The sequence below is a fragment of the Neoarius graeffei genome, chromosome 7, assembly GCF_027579695.1.
Source record: "Neoarius graeffei isolate fNeoGra1 chromosome 7, fNeoGra1.pri, whole genome shotgun sequence".
Lineage (NCBI taxonomy): Eukaryota > Metazoa > Chordata > Actinopteri > Siluriformes > Ariidae > Neoarius > Neoarius graeffei.
This window is the reverse complement of record NC_083575.1, coordinates 92,447,109-92,472,227: the sequence shown is the minus strand read 5'-3', so window position 1 is coordinate 92,472,227 and position 25,119 is coordinate 92,447,109. Positions and strand designations below refer to the sequence as shown.

At 41.6% G+C, this 25,119-nt stretch overlaps 2 protein-coding genes across 3 annotated transcripts in view; one reads left to right on the top strand and one right to left on the bottom strand.

The window, feature by feature from the left end:
* wdr17 (WD repeat domain 17) overlaps positions 1-25,119 on the bottom strand; it is a 391,349-nt gene that overhangs the window by 100,423 nt on the left and 265,807 nt on the right. The window lies entirely within an intron of this gene.
* Positions 21,615-25,119, top strand: part of LOC132888794 (uncharacterized) — a 30,479-nt gene continuing 26,974 nt past the window's right edge. Inside the window, exon 1 of the mRNA XM_060924888.1 lies at positions 21,615-21,677. The gene's annotated coding sequence lies outside the window, so the exon portion shown is untranslated. The remainder of the gene's footprint in view (positions 21,678-25,119) is intronic.

Genomic DNA, 25,119 nt, shown 5'->3' with positions numbered 1-25,119 from the left:
ACATGCAGGTTAGGTTAACTGGTGACTCTAAATTGAGCGTAGGTGTGAGTGTGAATGGTTGTCTGTGTCTATGTGTCAGCCCTGTGATGACCTGGCGACTTGTCCAGGGTGTACCCCGCCTTTCGCCCGTAGTCAGCTGGGATAGGCTCCAGCTTGCCTGCGACCCTGTAGAAGGATAAAGCGGCTAGAGATAATGAGATGAGATGAGATGAGATGAGATGAGATGAGACAACTGGTCAAAATAACAAAAAAGATGAAATGTTTTCAGACCTTGAATAATGCACAGAAATCAAGATCATATTCAATTTTAAACAACACAGTACTAACGTTTGAACTTAGGATGAGTTCAGACATCAATATTTGGTGGAAAAATGTTTAATCACAGCTTTCATGCGTCTTGGCATGCTCTCCACCAGTCTTTCATGTTGCTCTTGGGTGACATTATGCCACTTCTGATGCAAAAATTCAATCAGCTCAGCTTTGTTTGTTGGCTCGTGACCATCCATCTTCCTCTTGATCACATTCCAGAGGTTTTCACTGGGGTTCAGGTCTGGAGATTGGGCTGGCCATGACAGGGCCTTGATCTTGTGGTGCTCCACCCACACTTTGACTGTGTGGCATGGAGCATTGTCCTGCTGGAAAACCCAATCCTTGGAGTTAGGGAACATTGTAAGAGCAGAAGGAAGCAAGTTTTCTTCCAGGATAACCTTGTACATGGCTTGATTTGTGTGTCCTTCACAAACAAAAATCTGCCCCATTCCAGCCTTGATGAAGGACCCCCAGATCTTCACCAATCATCCAGCAAATTTCACAATTGGTGCAAGACACTGTGGCTTGTAGGCCTCTCCAGATCTCAACCTAATCATTGGATGACCAGGTGATGAGAAAAGCTGAAAATTGGACTCATCAGAGTAGATGACCTGTCCTTGACCTTATGACTGACAACTCCTTCAGCACAAAGAAAATTTTTCAGAAAAAAAAATCACCACCTCTCTGTTTTAGTTCTCTATTTACAAAGAAACAACAGAAACTGGGGCGGCACGGTGGTGTAGTGGTTAGTGCTGTTGCCTCACAGCAAGAAGGTCCGGGTTCGAGCCCCGTGGCCGGCGAGGGCCTTTCTGTGCGGAGTTTGCATGTTCTCCCCGTGTCCGCGTGGGTTTCCTCCGGGTGCTCCGGTTTCCCCCACAGTCCAAAGACATGCAGGTTAGGTTAACTGGTGACTCTAAATTGAGCGTAGGTGTGAATGTGAGTGTGAATGGTTGTCTGTGTCTATGTGTCAGCCCTGTGATGACCTGGCGACTTGTCCAGGGTGTACCCCGCCTTTCGCCCATAGTCAGCTGGGATAGGCTCCAGCTTGCCTGCGACCCTGTAGAACAGGATAAAGCAGCTACAGATAATGAGATGAGATGAGACAACAGAAACTAACATTGCTTTAAAGCACTATCTATCTATTATCTAAAAGTCTAAAGTCCTCCCTGTGCCTCAGGCAGCACCGATCTCTGTTTCCTTCGTCCTCAGCTTCTTGTCTATACAGCTATGGTTACAGTGGGAGGCTAGTCCTCTGGTAACCACGAGAGTTCAACTTCCCACTCGCATCTGCATTGCAGCGTGCCTTGCCAGACGGTAGTAGGTACTATTTTTATGATGTTTTTTGGTATGACCTGACCGCAAGTAGAACTTGCAACCTCCTGGTCGAGAGGCGGACACGCTAACCACTAGGCCAACTTGCAGTATCCATCGATTATATCTGACAATAAAAACAAAACAGAAAAAGACTACTTTTAAGGTTATTTCTCTTGCCTGGATTTCATTAATGATTCATTTTTTTTAAAAATCTGTCACTTATACACCAATAGAAAATGCTAACTAAAAGCCAAAGTCTAACTAGATGGTATAGTTACAGTGAATAGTTTGCGCCTTCTAACAAATGTTCTATTTGTTTGCGTTTACAGACCCTTATAAAGACTCATCATGACTGCTCCTGAGACACTAAACGAACTGGATCATTTGGGGAGCTCTGGATTCGGCCAACCTCGTCCGAGACACGGCCTCAAGCTGCTGTACTGGTTTGCTAAACGCTGTATCTATTTTGATGGCAGCATAAAGATGCGCTGGCGCTACGATCCAGAGGACGGGCAATATGGGTTCCACCCATTTGGGAACAGGGCCAATAGAAATGGTGTTCAGCTCCTCCCTGATACAAATCTTCCCTACTATGAAGTTGGCAATCTGAGCAGAGCAGGAGCAAATGATCTGCCTGAATATGTCCGAGAAGATTTCATCAACCACCATCACCATGATGAAAGCAATATAGATCGCATCATCGTGAGCGTAGACGAGGAGTGTTTTGATAAAGTCTATATAACTGAGCACCAAGGTCAGGCAAACTACAACTCCGACGCCACCTACTGTATCAGCCGGGGCCTCCTGATGATTATCAAACGTCTGAGCTTGGAGGATTTCCTCTCGAGAATGGGTTATTGAAGATTAAATTAAAAAAAAAAATCCTAACAATGTCCATCAGATGCTTGAACCCTCATCCTCTACTTCCTGCCACGACTTTTCATATAAAATTTTGCATTACTGTGTGTTATGCATGTTATTCAATGTCTATATTTGAAACAGAGACGCATGCGATGGCGTGGTCATGTAGTGCAGATGGCCGATGGCTGGATTCCCAAGGACCTCCTCTATGGAGAATTGGTCAAAGGAAAACGTCCTACAGGCAGACCAAAACTGCACTACAAAGACGTTCACAAGAGAGACTTGAAGGCTCTGAGCATTGACCTGAACACCTGGGAAGCAGTAGCCTCAGATCGACCAGTCTGGAGACAGACTGTGCAGAAAGGCCTCTCCAAGTTTGAAGAGACAATTGTCGAGCTGAGGCAAAGAGAAGGAGGAGGAAGGTTAAATCCCAGTCAGACAGACCAGTGTCAGATTACACCTGTCCTCAGTGTGGGAGGGATTGTCACTTCCACATTGGCCTGTCCAGCCATATTCAACGCTGCATTAGAACAACCCAGAGCGCAACTCCATAGTCTTCCGAGACTGACGGATGCCCAAGAAGAAGACATGATTTATGTAGTAATTATAAAGATAGCCATATATATATATATATATATATATATATATATGGGCGGCACGGTGGTGTAGTGGTTAGCGCTGTCGCCTCACAGCAAGAAGGTCCTGGGTTCGAGCCCCGGGGCCGGCGAGGGCCTTTCTGTGCGGAGTTTGCATGTTCTCCCCGTGTCCGCGTGGGTTTCCTCCGGGTGCTCCGGTTTCCCCCACAGTCCAAAGACATGCAGGTTAGGTTAACTGGTGACTCTAAATTGACCGTAGGTGTGAATGTGAGTGTGAATGGTTGTCTGTGTCTATGTGTCAGCCCTGTGATGACCTGGCGACTTGTCCAGGGTGTACCCCGCCTTTCGCCCATAGTCAGCTGGGATAGGCTCCAGCTTGCCTGCGACCCTGTAGAAGGATAAAGCGGCTAGAGATAATGAGATGAGATGAGATATATATATATATATATATTCATATTCACTGGATATGAGCAATCGCGCGCTCTGATTGGCTACTCTACTACTAGGATATCAGCTCATATATGGAATCAATTTTGTGCCAAAATGTTCATAAAATACTTTTGAAATATCAAACAAAAACGACAAATCAAAATACAAAAAAAACAAAAAAAGTCAATTTTTTTAGACTGGCAAACAAATTATTCGTGTAATCGTGCAAAATATCAGTCTATTACTCTTCAGAAACCTTTTATTTTTGTTCCGTGTCTCTCTCAGTTTTGTTTGACGTAATTTATTTTGGTTGCGATTCCACCTTTCTCGTTTGCGCTCCCTGACTTTTCGCTTGCAGTTTTGGCACAAACTTCACGTGTGGGTGGGCTGTCCAGGAATGCATTCCCATTGGCTAACTTGTGTTTGACTACAGCTACGCTCAGCCATTCCCTACTCGGATTCTGGCGGACTGTTTGATGAGTGACCGATCCATTGACGGTAAACAAGGATGGAGTGGACTTCAGTGGCGACTATGATATTGAATTTACACTTTGTTGAATTAATTCAGTATCATAGTCGCCACTGAAGTCCACTCGAACCTTGTTTACCGTCAATGGATCGGCCACTCGCCAAACAGTCCGCCAGAATCCGAGTAGGGAATGGCTGAGCGTAGCTGTCAGTCAAACACAAGTTAGCCAATGGGAATGCGTTCCTGGACAGCCCACCCACACGTGAAGTTTGTGCCAAAACTGCAAGCAAAAAGTCAGGGAGCACAAACGAGAAAGCTGGAATCGCAACCAAAATAAATTACGTCAAACAAAACTGAGAGAGACACGGAACAAAAATAAAAGGTTTCTGAAGAGTAATAGACTGATATTTTGCACGATTACACGAATAATTTGTTTGCTAGTCTAAAAAAATTGACTCTTTTTTGTTTTTTTGTATTTTGATTTGTCGTTTTTGTTTGATATTTCAAAAGTATTGTATGAACATTTTGGCACAAAATTGATTCCATACTCATATACCATGAGTAGATAAAAACAAAATGGCGGAGCGTGTTGCTGAACCAACCGAGGAGGAAATAAAAACTCTACTCGAAAACAAAACCCCCAAAAAATTACAAAGAAAGCAACAAAATATGAAATAAAAGTATTTGATGGTAAGAACATATCTTTCTAAAATAATAATAATAATAATTATTATTATTATTATTATCGCAGTTTTCACAAATTGCTCCTGTCATTTCGTCGGTTCGTTTACATTCTAAGCGGAAATGATTTTGTTGGATGTTTTGCATAAAGTTTTTATTTATCGAATTTCTAAAAAAATAAAAATGCTCTGTTTCTCAAAATCCAGTGAATGTAGATAAAATAAGACAGTTATTCTCGTCGTACCTGGATTACAGCGGCTATCAGCTCATTTACGACTCGATTTCATGGAATAACTGTTGAATTATAACTGAGACAGAGTCGAGCACCGATATTCACTGGTGATTATTTAACACACAGGTGATTATTTTAAAAATCACTAAAAAAATCATATATTTCAATCTTCAAAAGCGGAATGTAAATGTAATAAAGGCGCGGTGCAGACATGCGTCACTTATCTACGCCGAGTCACAGAAAATACTTTGTTTTGAAATGGATAAAATAAATCACAACCCCACCTTCCCTTTGAATAGTTTCAGACCAAACTTCGGAGCATCTTTAGTGCTTTTAGGAACAGCGTTTTCTTTCATCATCTGTAATTCTTCTTCACTTACGGTGATGAAGCGATTGGACGCCATTTTGCCGAGTCGCTCGAGGTGATTATCGAGAAATAGTCTGAATTTCTCGACCTATCAGCGCGCGGGATTTCCTATAATCACCTGTGTATTTATACTAATTAATTATCTTTATTCTTATTATGCATGTGGTTTATATTATTACAATGCATTCTTTTCATAAAGCTTGAAGTTTGTGCTTGCACTCGAGTGACTGCAAATATATTTACATTTCAAATTTGTTTTAATCTCTCTTGCTATTAATAAAACAAAATACTGAAATATATGATAATAGTCCTCGTATGATTTATATCAGATTCTAAAGAACTAGAGGTCACCTTTATTTATTTATCTATTTATCTCAAAACTGGCTGAACATTTTTGAAGTCCTGTTGGTTAATTTGGGTCCTCCCGGAGATAAACGGGTCAGGAACGCACTGCCATCGCAGCCGCCGTCCAACAGCCTCTCACTGCCTGGCCTCCTGAAGGAGTCCACCATGTACCATGTCTCCCTGGAGGACCACCACAAGGGATGCGACCTGGGACACTGCTGTCATCGCAGATCTTTGTGCCACAGATAAACGGGATCCCGGGACAAGACTGGGAATGGGAAATCACACCCTTTCCCAATCTCACGCAGATGATGATAACGAGGAAGAAGAAGAGGAGGAAGGAGATGACTCTGTACTTGAACTCGAGTGGACCAAAAAGAGAAGAGAAAGAAAGACAGAGAGAGAGAGACAGAGATGGAGCGAGAGGGAAAGCGAAAGAGACAAAAAACAGAAGAGACAGACAGAAAGAAAGGGAGACAGACAGAGAGAGAGAGAGACAGAGATGTAGAGAGGGAATGTGTGAGAGAGAGAGAAACAGAGACGGAGAGAGGGAAAGCGAGAGAGACAAAAAACAGAGCAAGAGACAGAGAGAGAGAGAGAAAGAGAGAGAGACAGACAGAGAGATGGAGAGAGAAACAGAGACAGAGAGAGGGAAAGTGAGAGAGACAAAAAACAGAGCGAGAGACAGAGAGAGAAAGAGAGAGACATTCAGAGAGAGAGAGAGAGAGACAGACAGAGAGATGGAGAAAGAGAATGCGAGAGAGAGAGAAAGCGAGAGACAAAAAACAGAGTGAGAGAGAAAGAGAGACAGAGAGAGAGAGAGAGAGAGAGGGAAAGTGAGACAGACAGAGAGAAATGGAGAGAGGGAAAGCAAGAGAAAGAGGGAAAGTGAGACAGAGAGAGAGAGAGAGACAGACAGAGATGGAGAGAGAGAATGCGAGAGAGAGAGAGAAAGAAAGAGAGTTTGCAAGATTTCTCACAAACTACTTAGCAATTAACAAATTTGCAGTGGAACACTTTATATACAGTATTATTCTATCCACATTCACTGTATATGAGCAATCGTGCACTCTGATTGGCTACTCTACTACTAGGATATCAGCTCATATACCGTGAGTAGAGAAAAACAAAATGGTGGCACGTGTTGCTGAATGAAATAAAAACTCTACTTAAAAACACCCCCCCCCAAAAAAAAGCAACAAAATATAGAATGAAAGTATTCGATGATAAGAACGTACCCTTTTTTCTTTAATTTTCAAGAATTATTATTGTCGCATTTTTCACAAATTGTTCGCGTCATTTTGCCGATTTGTTTACATTCTTCTTCTTTAAGCATTAAAATTTGTTGGATTTTTTTAGACTGGTTCGAAAACTCAAAGAAGCTTGAAAATTACAGAACTGAAAATGTCCAAGGAAGAATTAAATAAATGTCTAAATCTCTTCTATACCTCGGCACAACAGCGAGACGGCACTTTCTACAAAAAAACAACAACAGCCAAAAAAAAAAAAAAATTGCCTCAATAAGGCTCATACGGTACCAACCACTGCTGTTGTGTGTGAGTTTGAAATCTGATCAATCCTGTGGGAGGAGTCGCGATTTTCGTGAAATTGCATATGACCCCTGTGTCACTTCATCCATGACAGGTGGCGCCACCTGGTGAACAACTCTTGTTACCTCGGGATGGAGTCCACCAGAGGGCGAGGTATTGTATTCGGTTGGGTTTCTTTGTTTTATTGTTAACGATATTATGTGAAAACGGCTGGATCAATCTTCATGAAACTTTCAGGATAGATGGGCGTTGGTCTCAAATAGAACCTCCAACATTTTGAGGGTCATCTGGTCAAGGTCACCAAAAAGGTCAAAATCATTTTTGTTGTGGTTACTGCCTCATATAGAGGCGCTCGCCGCTACGTCATCGTGCTGTAAGAATGTAAGTGTAACGATCGCGCACTGCGCATACATGTAAAATGGCTGGTGAGTGTATATAAGGCCAAACAAAATAATATATGTGTTTCCTGGGTTTTCAAAATAGGGTAGGTAGGTCGGGAAAAAAAATTGTTTATCCCAAAAGTTTACGACAAATTTTCTAGGGTAGGTAGGAAAAAGTGAGAAGTTTCCTTTGAAAACTTTTTTTGCAAAATACTCGTTAAACGTTTGCAACTGATCCCAGAATGTCAGAACTCTGTGATTTGTTGTAGGAAACAATGTTGTAGTTACTCTATAGTTCTTCATTTGGAAATATTTTAAATTGTTGTGAATATCTTTCGCTTTGCAATAGGCTGATTTGACAAGCAAACATTTCTGTCCACTGTGTCGCTTTTTGTTCCGAGGTGAACCTCCATTTTATAGGCACCCGAAGAATCGATGAAATATACTGCGCAGCAATCATTTACATCCGACCCTTCGAGGCATGAACACAAGGGTGGCCAGTTTTTCTACTTAAAAATCTATGATAATCATCATTGTAACACTAGCAAGAATACGCAGCATTGTTCAGCTATGTATTCGATTGCATCTAACGGTGACCCCTGTCTAGAAAAGCCTACGAAATTTGGCTTTGCTGCGACCTTCGGTGTCCGAGTTATAAAAGTTTAAAGGTGGGCTGGAGCCATGGATCAAATCAAAACTTAAGTCGCTGAGCAGCGCTTGCACGGTGGCGAATGACTGGCTGAGGCACCATCCTACCAGGCCGTGCCCGTGCTGGTTTGAAAGGGCTGGGGTAGAGGGAGGTGCGTGTTGGTTGTCAATTTACTCCTGACGGGCCTCGTGTCTTTCGGCAAATACCGAGTGGTTTATATGACACGCCCGAGCAGTTCTCGTTTGACTCGCCAGGTGGCTGCCAAGCAGGTAGGGTCGGGCACGAGAAATAGTTTGTTTATCGTGGTCATAAACAGTTGAAGGGTCGCAGTGTTTTTACAGGGTCGGTCGGGTAACCGGAAACATATATTATTTTGTTTGGCCTCATTCGGTTCACCATTCGAAATAAATAGACTAGACTAAAAAAAAATAAAATAAATCGCTTTCAGACATGTTTATTACAGAGGGAAAGTGCGTTCCACTGAGCTCTAGCACCAGGCCATTTCCAGGAAATAAGAGTTTGGGTCATGGCGACAGTGTGTGTATATCAGCCACGGTTTCAGTTTCAAAAACCGTAAGAGGTAAAAGTAGAATAATATAAAGTACAGACACTTGATATATTTTACTTCTGTGATTTTGGATTATGCTTCATTTTTGTGGCTCCTGCCTCATAGAGTAAATATACAGTATATATATATATATATATATATATATATATATATATATATATATATATATGGGCGGCATGGTGGTGTAGTGGTTAGCGCTGTCGCCTCACAGCAAGAAGGTCCGGGTTCGAGCCCCGTGGCCAGCGAGGGCCTTTCTGTGCGGAGTTTGCATGTTCTCCCCGTGTCCGCGTGGGTTTCCTCCGGGTGCTCCGGTTTCCCCCACAGTCCAAAGACATGCAGGTTAGGTTAACTGGTGACTCTAAATTGAGCGTAGGTGTGAATGTGAGTGTGAATGGTTGTCTGTGTCTATGTGCAGCCCTGTGATGACCTGGCGACTTGTCCAGGGTGTACCCCGCCTTTCGCCCATAGTCAGCTGGGATAGGCTCCAGCTCGCCTGCGACCCTGTAGAACAGGATAAAGCGGCTACAGATAATGAGATGATATATATATATATATATATATATATATATATATATATATATATATATATGCTATATTTACTGTATGGACATGAGATCAGAAAACTATTTTATTTATAAGCAGTAGCCACATGGATTCATAGGGGACTGATTTTTTTCACGATATCTTCCTTCATATTCATCATAAGTGCTACTGGGAGAGGTTTGTTTTGTCTGGCAACACTTGTTGGAACATGTCTTTAGAGACTTCTGGGTGAGTTTCAGTGAAAACATCCCAGCAGTTTATGAACAGTAGTGTTTAATGTGACGAATCACCCAAAAATTTCAGACGCCCATAAAATCGTAAATATGACAGATTGTGATACCGTCTTGACAATTTTTATGTACACGCTGATGCACGGACGATGCGTCATCGCATAAGGTTATCCGGCCTGTCCTACAGCTGGATGAGCTAACACTAAAATCATTTCGTGCAGCCATCGACAGGTTTTTAAGAAGTCCGCCTAAGCAGAAATGATTTTGTCGGACGTTTTGTATGACGTTTTTATTTATCGAATTTGCAAAATCAAAAGTGAATGTGGATAGAATAAAACAATTATTACACTCAATCTCAGTGATTTTTTTTTTGTTTGTTTGTTTTTGGCACCATTCTGTGTAAACTCTAGAGACTGTTGTGTGTGAAAACCCCAGGAGATCAGCAGGTTCTGAAATACTCAAACCAGTCCATCTGGCTCAAACCAACACCCACGCCACAGTGAAAGAAAGTCACACTTTGAGATCACAGAGTTTCCCATTCTGATGTTTGAACATTGTCAACATTAATTAACTGAAGCTCTTGATTTGTATCTGCATGATTTGATGCATCGTGCTGCTGTCGAGGGATCGGCTGATTAGAGAACTGCATCAAATGCCGCTTTTCCACTACAAACGCGGCTGAGCCGTGCCGTGCCGAGTCGAGCTGAGTCGAGCTGAGCGGGGCTGTTGGAGTTGCATTTCGACTACAACCGCGCTGAACCGTGCTGGCTGGAAGTGGGTGGACACATTGGGTGGAGTTAGTGAAAGTGGGTGGACGTCACGTGATGTCGTTAAGCAGCGCAAACAGTGACATCAGTGACAGTGGCGGAACAAGTCAGAGCCGGGCCGGGGGCGGGGCAAATGACCGGGCCCTTTATTAAAGCTTATCATAACATCATTTTAGGCTACAAAATGTCCGCAACTGCGGTGTTTACCAATTTCAACACTACCGGGTGCAACTATATGTTATTTAGTACATCAAGTCCTTCAAACGAACATGTAACTCAGAAACAAAAAACATTAGGATACTGTACATGGCTCATAATAAAACATCAATAGCCTATACTGCGCACATTATTTGAAGGGCATACGAATGAGCGCTCAGAGTGGTGGCAGGAAGAGTCAGAAATAAAAGGAGGGCGGTGCAAACCTCACTGAATGCACTGTGTTTACCAATTTCAACACTACGGGGTGCAACTATGTTATTTTGTACATTAAGTCCTTCAAACGAACATGTAACTCAGAAACAAAAAAACATTAGGCGACATACTGTACATGGCTCATAATAAAACATCAATAGCCTACTGCGCGCATTATTTGAAGGGCATACGACGAGCCTTGCGCTCCGCGAACTCGTCCACGATGCTCTGTATGTCACTGATTCAGTGAGCTTTTAAGCGGTAGTCTCACGACCCGGATAGTAAACAATAAACATGGAGGACATGGAGTCGTTAGTGTTGCTGGTCTTGGTGCTGTGGCTTGTTGTCACCGACAACGCCAACAGATACTGGCAAGAGCGTATAGATGAGGCGAGGCGCATAAGGCTTCAGAAATTCTCGTAATTCGTAATTATTCTTCTTCCGGGTTTGCGGTGTTTACAGATCCCAGCGCGCTCGCGGGGCGTGTGTGGGCATGTGAGGACACTCCTCCTCACCAATCAGTGCACAGGGGAGTGTCTGCTCACGCCCCCAACCTCACTCGGCACGGCTTGGCTCGCTTCAGCCCCACTCCAAAACGGTGCGAGTTTTGGGGGCTAAGCAGGGCTGAAACGAGCTGAGTCGTGCTGGTTTTTGGTAGTCGAAACGCGAGCCGTGTCGGGCTGAAGTGAGCTGAAGCGAGCTGAAAAAGGGTAGTGGAAAAGGGCCAAAACAGAACAGCAGGTGGATGGGTGTTCCTTATAAAGTGGCCGGTGAGCATATGTAACTGAACACCAAGTTCAGCCAAATTACGACTCGGACTCTACCTACCACATCAGCCGAGGCCTTCTTATGATAATCAGACATCTGAGTTTTGAGAACTTCCTCTCAAAAATGGGTGACTGAAGATACCCCAAAATACATCCAAACAAAGTCCAGAAGATGCGGAAAGACTTCAGCTCTAAACCCCGACTTCCTGCTGCACAACCAACTGGCATCAACACACCATTTGCATCTCATGCCATTTTGCAAATACTGATATGCTTTTCATATAAAAATGTGGCATTATACAATATAATATTCAATGTCAATACAAGCTTTATGAAGTTTATGCTATGAAGCTAGCCTTTCCATATGAGGAAGCCATTAATGATACTCAAAAAAAAAAATAAGTAGGGCATTTCAACCAAATGCTGCTTGTAATATTTAAAACGTGTCTAGATAATAATCATAACATTTAGCCAGTACCGCTGTCATGCAATGCTTCTGGCCAGTGTTTTCATTTCAGGCTCATCTCTGCACATTTTCTGTAGAAAGTCGCTTGGAAGACGTGTTGTTCCAGTGAAGTTGATTTGAGGGATGAGGAAAGCTTTTCAGTGATTTGTTTTTCAATTTGCTTCACAGTTCATCTCATCTCATTATCTCTAGCCGCTTTATCCTTCTACAGGGTCGCAGGCAAGCTGGAGCCTATCCCAGCTGACTACGGGTGAAAGGCAGGGTACACCCTGGACAAGTCGCCAGGTCATCACAGGGCTGACACATAGACACAGACAACCATTCACATTCACATTCACACCTACGCTCAATTTAGAGTCACCAGTTAACCTAACCTGCATGTCTTTGGACTGTGGGGGAAACCGGAGCACCCGGAGGAAACCCACGCGGACACGGGGAGAACATGCAAACTCCGCACAGAAAGGCCCTCGCCGGCCCCGGGGCTCGAACCCAGGACCTTCTTGCTGTGAGGCGACAGCGCTAACCACTACACCACCGTGCCGCCCTGCTTCACAGTTATTCGGCATTAAAAATGATAAATTACTCTTCACTACAGATTATTGTAGAAACTCCATCATCCTTCAAAACATTGTGCATTGTATACCAGTTACCAGGTTGGTTTAACTGTTATGAATAAAGATGATATAAATTATGTAACGAGACCGTCAATGATGGTGTAGCTCATTCCGGCCCCGTGTAGTCCAGAAGGAGCGATCTAAAGTGGGCCACCTTGAGCAATAAATGTTGCAGGCGAAATACACTATATACAAGCTGCATACGGGTCCGTCTCAGAAACGCGTCTCTCATTTGGGACATTATGGCCAAAAAATAAATGTTCTAATTTTACTTTTTTTTGTTGTTGCATTTACCGAACACTCAATGTTTCTTTTGTCATGTTTAATAAGAATAAAGATAGCGTCTTGCTTTATCTGGCCTCCACTGTGGAAATTTTTTTTGATTACAACTCAAATGCTTCTGTAAAATTGATTTCCATATAAAATAACTCCATCATGAAGAATTAAAGCCCCTCCTTCACAGATGAGTGAAAATATTGAATAAATTTCCTCTTTTTGATTGCTTGGGTTAAAAATGCCAAGTTATGATGACTGAATTGATTATTCACTTAAATATCAATAATAATTTGATATGGCGAAATAGGACACAATGGAAAAATCAAGAATGGAACTTTTGAAAGATGAGAATAACGGCGGTGGTAAAAGAACAGCGACTGTACCGGCTGAAGGTTGTGCGGGTCTCTGCTGTGGCGTGCGAGCAACGGGACATCACTACCGCACCGAACAGAGCGCGAGGCGGGGGCGGGGCAAAATGACTGGCCGTAGATTCTATCAAAAGTTCGATCTAAATTGACCATGGTTGCAAAATATTAGCCAAAAATACGCAAACACTACGAAATATGAAAGTAAGATGAAAAAGAAACATTCTATTGCCTTACACTGCAAAACTAAAACAAAATAAAACCGTCAAAACTCACCTTTTCAGTGATAACGTCCGAACAGATCACTCGCCTAACAGAGAGACCGCAAATGGAAACACGATCAACTTCTAACTGTTGGAGTGGAAAATTCCATTCTACACATGCACATTGTTAATGTGTGTCCTTCCCCGCACACAAATAACACGCTACGGTAAAAAATAGACCACGACTCATTTTATAGCTCAGAAATTCATACAAGACCAGCTACCATCGTAACACATTCTGTAAGAAACATATTCTATACCTAACTTTCAGCTTTCGTTTTAAAAAACAAAATCGCAGATTTATAACTAAATTTTTATACGGCGTAGTGATTTTAAGTTACTACTTTTGGTGAGGTCGTGACCTTGACCCTGAGGCTTTCCGTTTAGATCAAAACACACGATCGTATTGGTTTTGGGTTTGCGGAAAATGGAGTTACGATGGTGATGAAATATTTTGCATGATGTTTTATTACGGTTATGATTATTCTGTGAGCGCACCAATCCTTAAAGTTACAACTTAAAATACAATTAATGATAACTGTAGACTTTTCAGTGGACTACAACCTTTTTAAGGGAATGCGATGTAGTCGACCGTTTATCATGTCCCAGATCAAGCCGACATTTTTCCACAAATTTGCTGAATTTTTGCCAAATTCTGAATAGAGTATTCACATCAAAGATTTAGTTTTATCTGTATTATTTCTTTCATCATTTTATTTCAAATTAAAACCAACATCACCATTCAAAACCGTATAGTTTATTGACTGAGTATATTTAGTGGGGTTCCCCCACAGTACCCAGTTTCTGAGACAGACCCATATAGACGCGATATCCACCCTAGGAATATCAACCTATTTACCAGAAAGAATCCAAAACAGTGAGGAACTGACCAAGAAGAAGTGATTTTTGTTGAACTGTTCATTAAAGCTTAATTAGTCCATAACTTCATTAATAATTGTAATTAAGCAAATCTGGGTAGACGTTATACTGTATGCACCCTAGGTACCTCTACCTTCATGCCAGAAAGAATAAAAATCGGTGAAGAATCGTGAGAAGAAGTGATTTTCGTGAAATGTGGATGATGCGAGACGGACAACAGATAACACATGATGGCATAAACTCATCACCTGTCTGGCATTTAAAAAAAAAAAAAATTATCTCATCTCATTATCTGTAGCCGCTTTATCCTGTTCTACAGGGTCGCAGGCAAGCTGGAGCCTATCCCAGCTGACTACGGGCGAAAGGCGGGGTTCACCCTGGACAAGTCGCCAGGTCATCACAGGGCTGACACACACATAGAGACACAAACAATCATTCACGGTCAATTTAGAGCCACCAATTGGACTGTGGGAGGAAACCCACACAGACACAGGGAGAACATGCAAACTCCACACAGAAAGGCCCTTGTCGGCTGTTGGGCTCGAACCCAGAACCTTCTTGCTGTGAGGCAACAGTGCTAACCACTACACCACCGTGCCCCTGTCAGGCAAATGAGCTAATAATCTGAATAAAAATACAAAATAGATTGAAATAAAGCTTATTTCAAAACATCACTTGCTGGCCTTTTGAGGCTGACTGATCATTGTCGGATTTAAAAACTCCAAAGAAGAGGCAGAATATTTCTTGATTCTCTCATGGAGTGGAAGCCAAGGCAGGATGGAAAGGTAAAAAAAAAAAAAAAATAGGAATGAGCATAAACATGAGACAAAGAGCAAATCTTAGTATGGGTAAGGGTAGTATCTCACTGGGCTGCGACAGCCCACGACTAGTTGGAGACACAACAATTGCGATAAAATATGCGAATTAGTGACAATTTTCACTTGGAATCACACTGAATTGATATTCGCATATTTTACCGCAAACTAGTCGCAGGCTGTTGCAGCCCGGCTTTCCCTCGGCAGGCAGAGAAGTAGAGGAAGCCTCACGGAAACTGACTTGAGAAGGGTTCGTGATGGCTTTGCGACACCAGCGACGCATTTGCAGCTATTTTGAGAGAAATTTTGTCGGACTAATTTTTTGAACATGTTCAAAATTTCAGCGACGAAGGAGCGACTCATGCGAGGAAACTGAGACGCCCCGCGAATGTTTCAAGACACTTTTGAAACTCTCTGGCGAATGACGTTCGCAATTTGTGGCAAGCTGTCGCAGCCCAGTGAGATACTGGCTTAACATGTGACAAAAGCAAGAAAACCAAACGCACAATGAACAGAATTTGGTACTAAATTAGACACAAGACACAGGTGAGAGTGAGCTGTGAGGCATGCAACAGGTTCTGTCAGTAAACCTGTTGAACCTGTCCAAACTACAAACATGGACACCTTGGACTACACCTCACACAATTCACAGCACCCTCCGTCCCCTGACTACTGACTCAGCTGCCAATCATTACTCCAATTAGTCCCCCTGCCTACAGAAACCTCTCACTCTCTTCACCTCATTGTGAAGTATTGCTCTGCTTTCCACAGTATATACCATACACCAAGCCTTGTTCTTCTCTGATAGACCCTCGTTCTTCTGACTCTGGTTTCCCTGTTCTTCGTTTACTCTTTTGTCTCTTCACTATAACATCGTTCCCCAACCGCCCGACCCTCGCTTGTTCTATGACTCTAAGGGGGTCATTTCAAGCTGCGATCTCAGAGCATGGCTTGGTCGCCGCAGGTCGTACGCAGTTGACGGTTGACCAAGGGTTGGTCACGCCTTGGTCTTCCGTTGTTGCACGTGGTCGAGGAATGGTCTCCCCGACAAAGAGATCGTAGCTTGCGAGGATAGATCGCCGAGAGATCGACGCTATGTCGCAGATTGGTCGAACAGAACGAGCCTTGGTCGTGTTAAGATCGCATCAGATCGAGTGGATAGACGCAAGTAGAGCGTATGTAAAGCGTCTACAGAGAGTATAGGACGCAGATAGAGCATACACATCGAAGGTCGAACGAGATAACATCGAACATAGCGCGTACACAGAAAATAATGGGTTTAGGTCGCACGGATTTTGCCCGCGACTACGGGAAAACATAGCTGCGATCATAGTCGCGCGTGGTCGCAGGCGATTTTTCCAGATCGTACTCGGTGAAATGAGCCCCTAATTCTCGTCTCACGTTTTGGCTTTGTTACCATCTTCTCTACGACACTCTTCTGCATTTACATCCATAAGTGCCTGCACCGTGACAACCACCACCCGTGAAAGATGTATGTTGTACAATCATTCTGCCACAGGAAAAAATTTTTTTTTTTGCAAACTTTAAGTAATATTTTCTAAGCTATTTTAGTTTTACTCTTTACATTATTTCTTTTATTAAAACTGGTTTAATTTGTTGCACCTCCTCAGAAACATTGTGATTACACAACTGGTACATAATGACGTTTATCATTTGACCTGTATGGACCCGCACGCACTCTTAATAAAACCATTGGGAAAAGTCACATGACTGGGCAGATACGGATTTTTTAATCTGGTCCAGGAAAAGCCATATGTGGCCTCGGACCCGTGCAGTGGCCTTCAAGCTCAAAACAGAAAAGCACCAGAGGCAGAAGGCAGTGGATTGTTTACTGGAGCAAACATTAGTACGGTATAATAAATATACAAAGTCTTGTTCTTCCAGGTGTTAGTGTCACAGCCGTTATTCCAAAAAAAAAAAAACAATATTTTGTTATCAAGTCATCATTACATGAAGAAGATTGAACTGACTCGACTGCCAACTCAACTCTATTTTGTTTTCTAATCAAAGTTCTTTTGTGTAGACTTAATAGGCTTGTACTGATGTTATCTCCATGAACTAACCCGAGTTTGAACTGACTTTTAGTCATGATTTTATCTTAAAGCTAGACGGCCTTTTGATTTCATAAAATCGGTCAAATTTACACTACCGTTCAAAAGTTTGGGGTCACTTTGAAATGTCCTTATTTTTGAAAGAAAAGCACTGTTCTTTTCAATGAAGATCACTTTAAACTAATCAGAAATCCACTCTATACATTGCTAATGTGCTAAATGACTATTCTAGCTGCAAATGTGTGGTTTTTGGTGCAATATCTCCATAGGTGTATAGAGGCCCATTTCCAGCAACTCTCACTCCAGTGTTCTAATGGTACAATGTGTTTGCTCATTGCCTCAGAAGGCTAATGGATGATTAGAAAACCCTTGTACAATCATGTTAGCACAGCTGAAAACAGTTGAGCTCTTTAGAGAAGCTATAAAACTGACCTTCCTTTGAGCAGATTGAGTTTCTGGAGCATCACATTTGTGGGGTCGATTAAATGCTCAAAATGGCCAGAAAAATGTCTCGACTATATTTTCTATTCATTTTACAACTTATGGTGGTAAATAAAAGTGTGACTTTTCATGGAAAACACAAAATTGTCTGGGTGACCCCAAACTTTTGAACGGTAGTGTAGTTCTGTCTGAAATGTGGTCATTGTGATATATGTTTATTTCTGTAATATCTCACAAAATATCAGGCCATTCTGTGGCTGGGAAGTTATTTAATTTGAGGGGATTAAAGCAAATAATGTGCAGGAAATCGCTCGCTTCGCGCAGTCAAGCAGACAGAGGAAGTCCGTGCGCGTGCGCATGCGCAGGTTTCCCTTTGAGCGTGCACTGACAGTTCCATCATTCTGTCGCTAAACGAACAGCTGATCACACCGAGGTGCTCACTGAGCGCCCATATTTATTAGTTTGGTCCTGCGTTTCCTTTCCTTCGTATAGAACATAACGTCTTTTCTTCTCGCTTTCTTTCCTTTACTGTAGTCGGTCTTTCACATTTCATTCGCACACTAACGTCCTCCATTCTTCTCTCCTGTTTCAAATTTGCATCCCACAATGCCTTGCGCGAACGAGGAAAGCCCACCACGTGATGTCATGCATGTTGTAATATCTTGAATTGGGTCATGGTGAAGCAGGAAAAAATAGTGAAGCATTTAGGGCCATGTGGAAATAAATTCATTAATTGTTCTATTTTAAAAATACCTAATAAAATTGGAAGTCTGTGATTCGAATTCAGTAGCTTTCGGTCACTAAACAAAAATAACTGGGTGTCGGGGAAAATCCTTTTTATGACCTACACTTGAAAAATCTGAAAGGCGGTCTAGCTTTAAAATTGTTTTCATTTCAAGAGAACAGTAAAGCCAGTTGTATTTTATAGAATTCAAACTGTTATTTCAAACTTGTGCAAAAGTGATTCAGCATATAAATGGTTTGCCGTCAATCAAATAAAAATTGATTGGTCCGTTTCTCGCACACCACTGTTCGCTGTTTTCCACTGCATATGTTAGTTAAAAAAGGTCATGTTATAAAATGCTTATTGACTGAGTTAGGTCGGGCTGGACGGGAAAATATTTGGCTCTTGGTCATTTAATAATAATAATAATAAATTTTATTTATAATGCACTTTCTATTGTTAAAATCTCAAAGTGCTACAAAAAATAGAAAAAAAAGGAAGTTAGAAAGGAGTTGCAATAAAAAAGTGTTGCACTAAAAAAGCAGAGGCAATAAAATAAAAAAGAAAAGAAGCAGAAGCAAAAATAAAATAAAAATGAAAAGAAAGAACAAGATTAACAGTAGGCCAATTTAAAAAGATGTGTTTTTAAGTGTCTTTTAAAAGTTTCTGTAGGCTGTGGGGCCCTCAGATGGTCAGTGAGGGCGTTCCACAGCCTTGGAGCAGCACAGGAAAAGGCCCTGTCACCCATGCTGTGTAGTTTGGTTCTGGGTACGTGGAGGGTATTTGTGTTTGTGGACCGGAGGGAGCGTGTGTTGACCTGGGGGGTGAGAAGTTCTTGTAGGTAGTGAGGGGCATTTCCATTTATGCACTGGTGGGTGAGAAGTGAGACCTTGTACTGGATTCTGAAATGGACCGGGAGCCAGTGAAGGTTTTTTAGAATGGGGGTAATTTGTATGGCCCGAGCGGTCCGTATGGCATGATCTTGTAGGGGGGCTGCCATGCCGTAGCCATAGTAATCTTCCCCCTTTCACTGTACAGCGTTGAACACAACAATCCCTGTACTCGATGCCATGTTCTATCTCCGCCCATTCTTCTGGCTCCCCGTAATGGTATTGAATACAGAGATGATACCGGATACTAAATACAGTGACATCATGACTGTGCTTTAAAACCCAAGGCGGAATCGAAATACTTTCTCTCTGGCGTTATCCCCATGCGTGAAAGAGATGACGTTGCATCTGTGCTACAGAAGAACAAAGAACGAGTTATTGATACCGGACCTTTAGCCAGAGTTCAATGTATTTGATCTTTGCATAGTTGCAATAATAACTGAACCGGTTAGTTACTGCAGCCCACGCAGTATTTTAAAGAGAAAAGGCGACCGGATCCCTTTTCCCTTTCGCAACGTCGACAAACTACAAGCAAGATCCCTTCCAGATCATGGGACGACCGACGGGACACTGAAGATCTTCAGCTGACGAGCTGTGAAAGTAAAAGGAACAGAACTGTTTTCTCCCTGGGCCTGCGCTCCGCGCTGTCTTCAGATAACAGTCGGCGCACTTTCAGTCGCCAAGCAAGAGCGATCTCAAGTAAGGCTGGCATCTGCACAATTGTTAGTCTTAGTTGTGGCTAGTTAATGTGAAGAGTGTTGTTTGTTCGAATTCATTTATGGTTTAAATGTACGCATTTTGATTCACATGAAAGTCAGTCTTAGACCGCGTGTTGTTTGATTTACTTTGTTTACTATCTGTATTTAGTTAGATCGTGCATGCATTCTCTCTCTCTCTCTCACTCTCTTTTTAACTCCCTCCGTCGCACTACACTCCTCAACATTGGGATTTCAGGAGTAGCTAAGGGTTGAGTAGAAGTTGGGTTTAAGGCCTAGCTGGGACTAGTTTTTAAACTACAGATCCTTCTCTCTCTCTCTCTCTCTCTCTCTCTCTCGTGCGCTCTCCTTGTTGCACATCCCCCTTTAGGCGAGGCCTAGCACAAGGCTCACGCATTCCATTCACATACTCACTGACACACTCTTACACACACACTCACGCACACACACTCTTACACACACACCTTCACATAAACAGGTGATTTCCCTCTCACATTTTAACATCCACTCACCCCTACACTGTAAACGTGCATTATAGCTTATTACTTCTGATCACCATTAGTGCCTTAGTTATCATCATATACACTACTGATTATTACTTGTATACATTGTATCACCATTTATATTGAATTATTCCTTAGCTGCTATTGTTGCTATCTCTGATCAGTATTAGTTTGCTAATTCGTGTCAGCTATTTCAATAAATGGTATCTTTGGAATAAACTGTGTCCGGTCTATTGCTACAACATTCACTGAGTGCCAACCTCTGCCAAACAAGTATTCTAACTGCCTTCGCCCGTTTGGTTGTTATATGAATGTTATACACTACCGTTCAAAAGTTTGGGGTCACCCAGACAATGTTGTGTTTTCCATGAAAAGTCACACTTTTATTTACCACCATAAGTTGTAAAATGAATCGAAAATATAGTCAAGACATTTTTCTGGCCATTTTGAGCATTTAATCGACCCCACAAATGTGATGCTCCAGAAACTCAATCTGCTCAAAGGAAGGTCAGTTTTATAGCTTCTCTAAAGAGCTCAACTGTTTTCAGCTGTGCTAACATGATTGTACAAGGGTTTTCTAATCCTCCATTAGCCTTCTGAGGCAATGAGCAAACACATTGTACCATTAGAACACTGGAGTGAGAGTTGCTGGAAATGGGCCTCTATACACCTATGGAGATATTGCACCAAAAACCAGACATTTGCAGCTAGAATAGTCATTTACCACATTAGCAATGTATAGAGTGGATTTCTGATTAGTTTAAAGTGATCTTCATTGAAAAGAACAGTGCTTTTCTTTCAAAAATAAGGACATTTCAAAGTGACCCCAAACTTTTGAACAGTAGTGTAGATCTAGAGTAAACGTATTACATTAGAGCTACAATACTCACTAAAACTATAGCAACATCACTACTAAGTTATTCCGTTGATTTTAATAGTTTAGCTATAAATATTAGCTATAAATATATTCCTGTCCGACCCTCCCACTCAATCAATAATTACAGAGAAATGAATAACAAAAGAAAAAAAAAGAAATGTTTTGTTAATGACATATTTCAACATCCAGTTAGTCTTGAATGACAACTTACCGTACAGGTATTAAAAGCAACATTTTGACATAACCAAGCACTCAGCTGTACTGCTCTGTTTCTCAGAGGGAGCAAGCCATCTCATACTCCACACAAGGTACAGTACTCCTGGATATTATTTCAATTGTAAATATCACTTGTGTAGAGTTTTAATATTTCACACTGAGAAATGATGCAACTTTCAGCTCGTGCCACTGAGATTTACTGCCGCAGTCAGGTATTTTTTTTTTTATCTTTCCTCCTTTCATTCATGTAATTATATATCGAATTCATACACTTTAATTTCATCTTCACCTTTTGATTTGATTATTTTACAGCACAGTGCTGTGGAATTCTGGCTTCTGATTGGCCAGGATGTGTTGATTAATTTTCTCTTACAGCAGCTCTGACAATAGTGTCAGCTATAAGACAAATCACAGGTTTATTCTGTATATTAATGCACTCTTACTACTGTAATACTTCTTGTTTCTATAGTAACAGCTTCAGCATTCACAGGAACTATGACGGATGCTACGTACAGTGTCCTCCACAATTACTGGCACCCTTTATAAAAATTAGTAAAAAGGCTTAGGGGGAAAAAATCCACCGTTTGGTGAAGTCGCTTCATCTCAGACTGAAAAAAAGAGAAAAATCCAACCTTTAATTGAAATAAATGTATTCAGAGAAAGCAAATCCTTCATCAAGAAATAATTATATCAAAAACACATGCCACTATTACTGGCATCCCTGACATTTAATACTCTGTACACTCTCCCTTTGGCAGTAAAACAGCACTGAGTCTCTCTGATAACATTTTATAAGGTTGGAGATCCAGAGCAGAGCATCTGAGACCATTCCTCTTTACACAATCTCTCCAGATCATCCAGGGTCCTCGACCCTCTCTTGTGCTCTCTCCTCTTCAGCTCAGCCCACAGGTTTTCACTGGGGTTCAGGTCAGGGGACTGATATGGCCATGGGAGAAGCTTGAACCATTTTTGTGTTGATTTGGACATACACTTCAGATCATTGTCCTGCTGGAAGATCCAATGACGACCCAGTTTTAGTTTCCTAAAATGCAGAGGCAGCTGTGTGTGCGCATGTGTGTGTGTATAAGTATGTATATATGAGTGTTTAGTCTACATCTAGTTCTTATCTAGCGTGTTTATACTGTTTATATTGTTTGTTTTTTCAATTATTCTATTTTTATTTTTATTTATTGCATTGCCTGTTTGCACCGTGGGTCAGACAGGACTGAAATTTAATCTGTGCTGTATGTCGAGCATGTACAGCATATTTGACAATAAAGTTGACTTGACTTGAAACTGATTTAAAATGTCCTGGGATTTCATGGAGTCCATGATGCCATGGACCAGGTTCTTTTCATTATAGCCATCCTTCTTTTTACACCAAATGCACTGCGAGTGTTTATTAAAAAAAAAAAAATATATATATATATATATATATATATATATATATATATATATATATATATATATATATATATATATATACACACACACACACACTACCGTTCAAAAGTTTGGGGTCACCCAGACAATTTTGTGTTTTCCATGAAAAGTCACACTTTTATTTACCACCATAAGTTGTAAAATGAATCGAAAATATAGTCGAGACATTTTTCTGGCCATTTTGAGCATTTAATCGACCCCACAAATGTGATGCTCCAGAAACTCAATCTGCTCAAAGGAAGGTCAGTTTTATAGCTTCTCTAAAGAGCTCAACTGTTTTCAGCTGTGCTAACATGATTGTACAAGGGTTTTCTAATCATCCATTAGCCTTCTGAGGCAATGAGCAAACACATTGTACCATTAGAACACTGGAGTGAGAGTTGCTGGAAATGGGCCTCTATACACCTATGGAGATATTGCACCAAAAACCAGACATTTGCAGCTAGAATAGTCATTTACCACATTAGCAATGTATAGAGTGGATTTCTGATTAGTTTAAAGTGATCTTCATTGAAAAGAACAGTGCTTTTCTTTCAAAAATAAGCACATTTCAAAGTGACCCCAAACTTTTGAACGGTAGTGTATATATATAAAATCTCATCTCATTATCTCTAGCCGCTTTATCCTGTTCTACAGGGTCGCAGGCGAGCTGGAGCCTATCCCAGCTGACTACGGGTGAAAGGCGGGGTACACCCTGGACAAGTCGCCAGGTCATCACAGGGCTGACACATAGACACAGACAACCATTCACACTCACATTCACACCTACGCTCAATTTAGAGTCACCAGTTAACCTAACCTGCATGTCTTTGGACTGTAGGGGAATCCGGAGCACCCGGAGGAAACCCACGCGGACACGGGGAGAACATGCAAACTCCACACAGAAAGGCCCTCGCCGGCCACGGGGCTCGAACCCGGACCTTCTTGCTGTGAGGAGACAGCACTAACCACTATACCACCGTGCCGCCCCTATATATAAAATAAAAAACTCAATTTTTCTTTAATCAGACCAGAAAGTTCTCGTAACCTTTCACAAACTTCAGGTGCTTACGTTTGTGGTTAACTGACAGAAAAGGCTTTTATTGGACATATCTTCCAAATAATCTGTTGGCATGGAGGTGGAGTCTGATGGTGGTTTTGGAGACTTGGCATCCCCAAGAGTTTACCTTTTCTTGCAATTCACCAACAGTGATCGTTGGGTTTTATTATTATTATTATTTTGCCTCTCTTACCCTCCTCCTCACTGTATGTGGGGGTAAATAAACTTGATTCCTCTTCCAGTTCCTGGTGAGTTTGTACCAGTTCCAGTTGGTGTCCACTTTTTTATTAACAGTAGAAATGGACTTCAGGTGAGGAGCTATTTTTTATACCCATTCCTTGACTTATGAAGGTCAACACGCTTCTCCGTCATTTGGTTTGTGTGTCTCTTAGCTTCCCCATGTTGATGTTGAGGGAATGTGACCTCTGTGTCTCCTCATATTTGTTCCCCAGTTAATCAGGAAGTCCTGGATTACAGCTTGAAAGTTCCTACACACTCCAATCAACTCAAAATGACTGTATGATTTAAATGGAAACATGCTTCGGTTACACTGTGTTCACGATCACTTCCGATTATTTCCTGATGAAGGATTTGTTTTTTCTCTGATACATTTATTTCAGTGAAAGGTTGGATTATTCTCGGTTTCTGTAGGGAGGATACGTCCGTGCTATGAGGAAGCTGTGAAGGACCTGAGATAGAGGGAACACTGGCATAATCTTCTGTTTGTTTTACTTTCTGTTTAACAGCATAGTCGTGCTTATAGTGTATTATGCCTTTATATCACGGATAGGTTTTGTGTGCATTGCTGGAATTCCTGTGGCTTTCTGAATAATCAGTCATGAGTTGGCTGCATCTTTACATCCTGGAATGACAAACAGAAATAGTTTTATCATTAAATCACTTTGACTATCAATTTAAATGCCATCTTGGCAGCTAGTTTAATCACATGTGTACAGTTTAGAGTCAAATGCCATTTGATTAATTACAATGGTTCATATTTTCAGCCAGAAGTAGTGACTGGTTAGTAATATAAGACATTATCATAGCCAGTA